Below are 8,236 nucleotides of genomic sequence, written 5' to 3' on the forward strand. Positions count from 1 at the left end.
ATTTTGACTTTCCGTATCTGAAATAATAATAGATTATAATTTTTTTCAAGTACTATATTTCAAATATAAATAACAAGCATAAAATATTATTACCTGATATATTTGAAGATATATCATCAAATGTAGAACACTGAGGGCCATCAAACCAATGGTGGTAATATTTTTTTTCTATCAGTGTCCATCCACAATTTTCAGGTTTTAAATTTGTTGGTGATCTTAAATGTGCATTGCACCACACACTGCATATATAAATTGTTCTTTTAATTTGTTGCAATAGCTCTTCTTTAGATGTAGGCATACTTGAGGCATCGAGACCTCTTAACTGAGCTTCTATTACCATTTCATCGTGATTTTTGTTTCCAAAAGCCTTCTCGAAGAGCTCAACTCGCCCCACGTCGCTAAGACGTCAAGTCTTAGCTTTTTAAGGAATAAACTTTACAAATAAATTCTTCAATGACTTTAAATGTTGAGTTTGAGGTATTCATTTTAGATGGGGGATTCTTAAAAGATCCAGGAAGGCTACCTGGTATCTCTTGTTTTTCTTTAAAATATCAAATGGTCTCTTCTTTCCTTTTCTATAAAATGCAGGGTTGTAATCATTGCCAGTAAATACATGACATATTGTTAGAGCTCGTGTCATTTGCTCTCCATAGTTTTGATAAATATCATCGATATTAAAATATTCCTTTTTTTGTTGGTTGACATATCTATAATTACTTTTACATTAGATTTTAAAAATTCCATATTGGATAACATAATTATAGGAATGTCAGAATCGTTACAACGAACTGTCACTCGGTAGTTAGTGTTCATCTGGCAAATATGGTGTACAATCTTTGTATCTGCTTCTTCAGGTGTACAAGATGAATTGTAATCTACAGATCTCTTCATTTGTTTGTTAAAAACTCCATACACGTAACAATTATCATAATTCAATTTTAATATTTTTTCTTCACACATCTCAGCAAATTCGTCGTTACACCAGTCTTCAATGAGAAATTTCACAAACTTTTCTTTAAAATTTCTCCTTCTTAATAATTTGCCAAAATCTGTTGAGCGCATATTTTCTCTTCTGACATCATACTGAATATGACTCTCTTCTCCTCTCAACTGATGTTCGTGGTCTTTAATAGTTGATCAGTTGTATTTGTCAAATATGATATGAACTTATTTTCTTTCAAAGAGTAGAAATTTAAAAAGGTATTTAGAAATTGCTACATACTTTTGAGGTAATCTTGTTAAAGTATGTAGCAAGTAAAATCCATCATAAATAGTAATGTCAAAGATATTAATAAATAAAAACGTTTTACAATTAAAAAAAATTTATATACACAATTTCAGCGAAGGGTACGACGAAACGTGTCCGACTGAAAAATCGGAAAAAGATTCTTGTCCATCAATTCTACATTTGTATACTACGAGATTTTATAAAAAAGCTTTGGAAAAATCAGCTTGTTATTTATAAATAGGATATATCTACAATTTTATTGCTCACACATTCTACAACAAAGTAATCTAGACTGTATATTTTTTTAATTTTTAGATAAAAGGCCCTATTTTTTTGTGGGACCATTCATTCATTAAGTTGTACTTTTCATTTAAAAACTAAAAATCATAAAAAAAACGTTATCAATAAATTTCCACAGACTCGTGGAAAAGCCGATTTTCACTGTCGGAAGGAAAAACCGGTGAGTACATTTTGTCAGACAATGTAAAAATAGTATTTTTTACATTATTTTTGAACGATACAGAGAAAATCAGCTTGTTAGTACTAAATTTTTTGAAGTTGTTTTTTTGGCATGTTTAGTTTGGTGGACTCCCTTATGGAACCAAAATTTTTGTCGGACAAGATTTTTTTCGGATATTTCACGAAGTCGACTTTTGTATTCATTAAACAGCAATACGTTATAATAAATTTAATTCATCACTACAAAATAACCACTTTTGGATAAGCTGGAGAGAAAAAGCACCCGGTACAGAAAGTATCCCAAGAGATATTTGGGGGTCGAGATCTTATGAAGCTATCCTGAAAATTGTAGCATGTTATGTATGAGTGATACAGTATGTCGTCTGACACCTAGACTATTAAATTTGTGCAGTATTTTATATATTTTGGTTTTCAGTAATTTGGTTGGATCCTTTATAATTTTTGTGTAAGGTCCATTTGTAACCATTTCTTGAATTTCCTTCGGATAGTGGCTTTTATCTAGTGCTTAGTGCTTTTTTCCAGTTTATTTTTGCACAGTATTCTATATTCTTTCTTTTCTTGTATTGGTATTACTTGACACCACTAATTATGTGTAATTTGGAAACCGATGGGTGTGTAACTGCATAACTCAGTTCTTACGAGAGCATCAGGTTCTCTGTTGTATTCAACTGTCTTGTTAATAGATTGACAACTGTTGTGCTGTTTGGCTTTTGTTCTATTAGTTTTTTGTATCTGTTGTTACCGATGTTTTCTAACAGGCTGTTATGTTTGTTAATGTGTATCGTTTTTCGTCTATTGTATATGTTAGTGTATCCTATTTGTGTTGTCAACATTTACAATTTCCTGTTGTATTAAAAATAAATACACACAAAATTAATACAATATCCAAAACAAATAATAAGAAATAAAAAGCAAATAAAATAAATACATACAAAAATAAATTTCAAGTACTACTAATAAACAAAAAGGAAGAATATAGAGTACTATACAAAAAGCAACTGGAGAAAAGCACTAAGTCAAAAGCAAACATTAGTAAAAAGGAACCCAAATCTATTAAAGCTTTAAAAGAAGACGAATCCATCAAAATATTACCAGCTGCCAAGGGCATTAACTGTGATTATATATAAAAGCCATTATCAGGAGAAAATTCAAGAAATGGTCACAAATGGACGTTTAAAGAAACTAACAATGGATCCAACCCAATTACTGAAAAACAAAATATATAAAGTAGAATTTCACTATTTGGGAGAGTGATTCATCGTTTAAACGCTTAATATCCTCAAATTTAAATGTACACAGCGGCCCTCGAAAACTACCCGTTTTCTCAATTGCAATTTGCGTTTTCTTATAAGAAATTACACAATATATAAGTAGTATATTTATTTGTGCTTCTCTATAGAAAAACTGACCAGTAGTTGTTGTACAGTGTAGCCAATTCTGGTTCACAAGTAGTAATTATGGTCATACAAAACCTGTATTCTTCCACGCAGCGATTATTACCATTATAAAATACCAAAAAACCATTTTTAAATTAATAAAATAAAAATCGATATTTTAAAACAATATTTTTCAATCGTTTGGCAACTTTGAAATTAGCGACGGAACTCCGTTTCAATTCCGACCCACAGAAAGCCGTAAAACTAGTTTTTGTCGATCAAGTGACCATCAACAATAGTTCATTTACCTTGGCGTTTCTGAGGGTAGGGCATGTGTTGCATTTTGTGAATATATTTTATGCGATAAGTTTGTGTTATTGATAAAACGTGTTATTGATAATACGAGTGTTATAGTTTGTCGTTTTATAGTAAGTTTTTAGTTATATTCTGTGATTATTTGGTTTGAGTTTTATTGGAGTTGGACGAAAAACCGAGTTGTTCCAAGAGAAAACAGCAAAATTCTGATGTTGATTCCAAAAATGAAAAGCCGCAAAAGAGACGGAAAATGTTAACGTCCGAAGAGAAGGTAATGATACAAAACGTTTATAAAGAAATTGTCGGCAGAAAAATGGCATTAAATGTTAGCCAAGCGGTCGACATTTGTAGCAGTTTAACAAAAGTATCCGTTAGCTGTATTTATCGTGTACTTAAAAATACATCGAAAAATAAAAAGCAAGAAAAAGGTAAAACTAGAGGTAGGGAAAGCATTGTTTTGGATGACGAGACAAGGAATATTATACGTCGAAAAATTCATTCATTTTATTTTCGGAGTGAAATTCGAACACTGAAAAATATTTCTCAAGCGCTCGAAAACGATGACTTCTTACCCAAAATATCTCGTAGAGTCTTAATCAGAACCATGCGCGAAATGAACTTTCGATATGTAAAACTCAACAGAAAAAGTATGCTATTAGAAAAAAATAAAATTATTGTATGGAGAAGAAAATATTTAGAAGAAATACGCAAAATTCGCAGCACTGGACGCAAAATATGTTATTTGGATGAAACCTGGATTAACGAAGGCCATACAGTTGGAAAAGTTTGGCAAGATTTAAATGTTAAAAGTAAACGCGAAGCATTTATAGAAGGCTGATCTACAGAATTAAAAGCTCCATCAGGAAAGGGACGGCGTTTAATCATCACCCATATAGGAAGTGATACAGGGTTTCTTGACGATGGTTTTCTTCAATCTGAGTAGAAAAAAAAAACAGATGATTATGAAAGAAATTGAAAGGGAGGATTCAAGAATGGCTTACAGAAAAGGGGATTGCATACGAAGAATCAATGCTCAAAATTTAGCTCCTTGACATTGCTCGGTTAAGGAAAAGTGAATACCTTAAATATGCTGTAGATGAAACTGCAAAAGATTATGGTGTCAAAGTTCTGCGTCTACTACCTTATCATTGCGAACTTAATCCCATTGAACTTATCTGGGCGCAAGTGAAAGGAGAAGTAGCACGCAATAACAAAACGTTCAAATTAAATGAAATTAAGAAACTTTTGATTCAAGCAATCCTCCATGTAATCCTCCAATCCTCCAAGCAATAACTCCAGAGAAATGGGCTAAATGTATAGGCCACATAATTAAAGAAGAACATCGTATGTGGTGAAGATACATACACCAGGTGGTGAAGATAATGACAGCGATAGTAGCACTGCATCTTAAGATTTAGATAGCGAATAATATTTTCTAATAGTTTAATAAGAACATCAGCATAAAAAAACCAAAAACAAAAAAAACGAGAAGAACATAGTAAGTGTGTATAGTGTTTGTGTTTAAATAGAATAGTACAATGTTTTGTTACATCAAACATTATTTTTATTTTGTTTTTATAGAATTTTACTTTGTTTTATAGGATTTTATTTTGTTTTGTTTTATACTGTTTAAGTGTTTTGTTTACTTTATTTATTAAGACAATATTGCTCTTGGCGAACACCCATTTAAAAAAAGTAACGCGCTACAAGACATACCTCTGGGGTGGTGTGGAAACTGTCTTAAAATTTGTTTAAAAAAAATTTCATTGTGTAACTCTTTAAGGACGGGTCACGTCAAAAGACGTTTTAGCGTAACTTCCGCGACAGCCGGTTGGTATCAGTAAACTTTCTGCAAAATTACTTGTTTCTTATAGCTTTTTGTTTATGGCATTCTGTATTTTAGGGGAATGTAGGGAATGAGCCACAAAATATTTATTCATATGTTTATTTATTGATGTTTCGATCTCTATATCCAGAGACCGTTTTCAATTATACAAATGATACTAATATTTATTTTCTATGGCTTTTCGCTTGTCGTTCTGTATTTTTAGAAATAATGTTGGGAATAAGCCACAATATATTTATTCAAATGTTTAATTTACGGACGTTTCGATCTCTATAAAGAGACCGTTTTCAAACATACAAATGACAGATATATTTATTTTTCTATAGCTTCTTGTTTGTGGCATTCTATATTTTTAGGGAGAAGGTTGGAAATAAGCCACAATACATCTATTTACAAGTTTAATACACTGACCTTTCGATCTCTATTCCGTTTTTAAAGATAGAAAAAAAAGAGAAAATAAACAATATAAGATTATAAAAATATACAATAATAAACAAATAAAATAAATATAACTATCATTTATATCTTTGAAAGCGGTCTTTGGATATAGAGATATAGAGAAACGTTAGTAAAAACTTGTAAATAAATATATTGTGGCCTATTTCGAACATTAATATTTCAAAAATAAAATATAATTAACGTTAAAAGAAAAGTGAGTGTATGTCACTGGATTTTCATACGTCTTTCCGCATTTCTGCGCCTTTAAACCATGAATCATTCTCTCAAATAGTGAAATTATACCATAAAAGACTACACAAATTTAAGACACCTGACAGACTACCATAAAACAATATTAACACCAAACTACAGCAGGACACCACACCTATACGAAATGACAAAAACCCACAAGGAAAATATACGAGTTTTTGTTACTATATACGATTATTTGAATATGGTAATATATCTTTTTTATAATTTCTGATGTTAAAAATGTTTTTATATAAAGCCATATTTTTTTAAGATGAAGTTAAATGTGTCGAAAGCAATTAAAGTAAATTGTATACTCACGCTTAATCAAGCCATTAAGAGCGATGCTGGGAATATTTATATTCCACTAGGCATCAACAATTTACCCATGTAAATTACTATCTTTCTTGTACTCATTGCGTCGAGTAAGGACGATAAATATGCGAAAATGGTTGCGTTTCGATTTAATTTGAGCTTCTTACCACTCCCTGACACGTGTTTCTGGGTCTTCCCGTCATCAGAGAGAGCTTGTAAGAAAACTCAAACTAAACCAAAACGCACCGGCTACTCGGCAATTATAGACAAAATAATTACCAGAGTATGCTACTAGAGACATCTAGTGATGAAAGATGAAGTTAAATGTGTCGAAAGCAATTAAAGTAAATTGTATACTCACGCTTAATCAAGCCATTAAGAGCGATGCTGGGAATATTTATATTCCACTAGGCATCAACAATTTACCCATGTAAATTACTATCTTTCTTGTACTCATTGCGTCGAGTAAGGACGATAAATATGCGAAAATGGTTGCGTTTCGATTTACTTTGAGCTTCTTACCACTCCCTGACACGTGTTTCTGGGTCTTCCCGTCATCAGAGAGAGCTTGTAAGAAAACTCAAACTAAACCAAAACGCACCGGCTACTCGGCAATTATAGACAAAATAATTACCAGAGTATGCTACTAGAGACATCTAGTGATGAAAGATGAAGTTAAATGTGTCGAAAGCAATTAAAGTAAATTGTATACTCACGCTTAATCAAGCCATTAAGAGCGATGCTGGGAATATTTATATTCCACTAGGCATCAACAATTTACCCATGTAAATTACTATCTTTCTTGTACTCATTGCGTCGAGTAAGGACGATAAATATGCGAAAATGGTTGCGTTTCGATTTAATTTGAGCTTCTTACCACTCCCTTACCACCCCCTATAAATATTTTTAAATATAAATATAAATATTTTTTTATGCAACAATATGTATCTTACTGTTTGTGTATGTCCCCCCGCTAATAACCCTTAGTGGTTGATGCGGGTATATTTGTTTAAATAAAAAAAAAATCTTATAAATTATTGTTTTCAATTGCTAATGCCTTGGCTTCTATGTAATTCATTATTTAATCGTATTGGTTAACGTGCATAGATAAACTACACCTATCTGGATATTTCTTTGAATTACTTTTTTGAGAGGTAATACGGTCCTTTAATCACCTTGATGATTAACCAATGTATTGCAAATGACAATAGTGCAAGAAATACTATAGGCTATGTTAGACAATATAAATATTATCTTTTAATGTTTTATCTTTGAGTTTAGAGAAGACTGAATTTATCGTTAAAACTGTTTTATTTGCAAACTTAACGTCACCAACAGAGTTGAATATTCTTGTCAGTTTCGGTGTGATATTTTCTATATATGGTAATGTATAAAATTTTTTTTTGAAATAGGTGTGATAACTGTAGTATCACTTTCCTGCAGTGTTAATAGAACGTTACAACTAGAAACAGTTGGTATAGGATTCTAAGGTTTTTTGTTTAAGTGATGTATCTGAAATTTGTATGACCCTACATTTCATTTGTTTAAGTAAGTTTTATTTATAGAATGCTTCTGATAGGACGTAATACTTAAATACCTCCCTAAGGCCATAGATTTTCTGTACCAATACATCAATACTCTGGGTCCAAAAAGGGGACAGATTGTGATTCGTCTTTAACCTCAATTGTAAACTGGATGTATGTGTGAGAACAATTAAAAACGATCAGTAGTTCCTCTTTTTTATCTCTTTTTAGCAACATATATCTAGATGCCTGTGTTAGATTTGTACACAAACATTGGAGTGATATAAGTAGACACTATAAGATGGGCATAAGTAGTTTCACTGACTTGATTCCTTTTCTTTTGAATAATAATTATTTCACTGATGAAAAACAAATTATAAAATAAAATTGGTGTACTCCTGTGGGGGCCAAGATTTTCACTATCTTACCTAATTGTGTTACGGATGATTAGCTAGATATTGTGATC

Source organism: Diabrotica undecimpunctata, chromosome 11 (genome assembly GCF_040954645.1).
Source record: "Diabrotica undecimpunctata isolate CICGRU chromosome 11, icDiaUnde3, whole genome shotgun sequence".
NCBI lineage: Eukaryota > Metazoa > Arthropoda > Insecta > Coleoptera > Chrysomelidae > Diabrotica > Diabrotica undecimpunctata.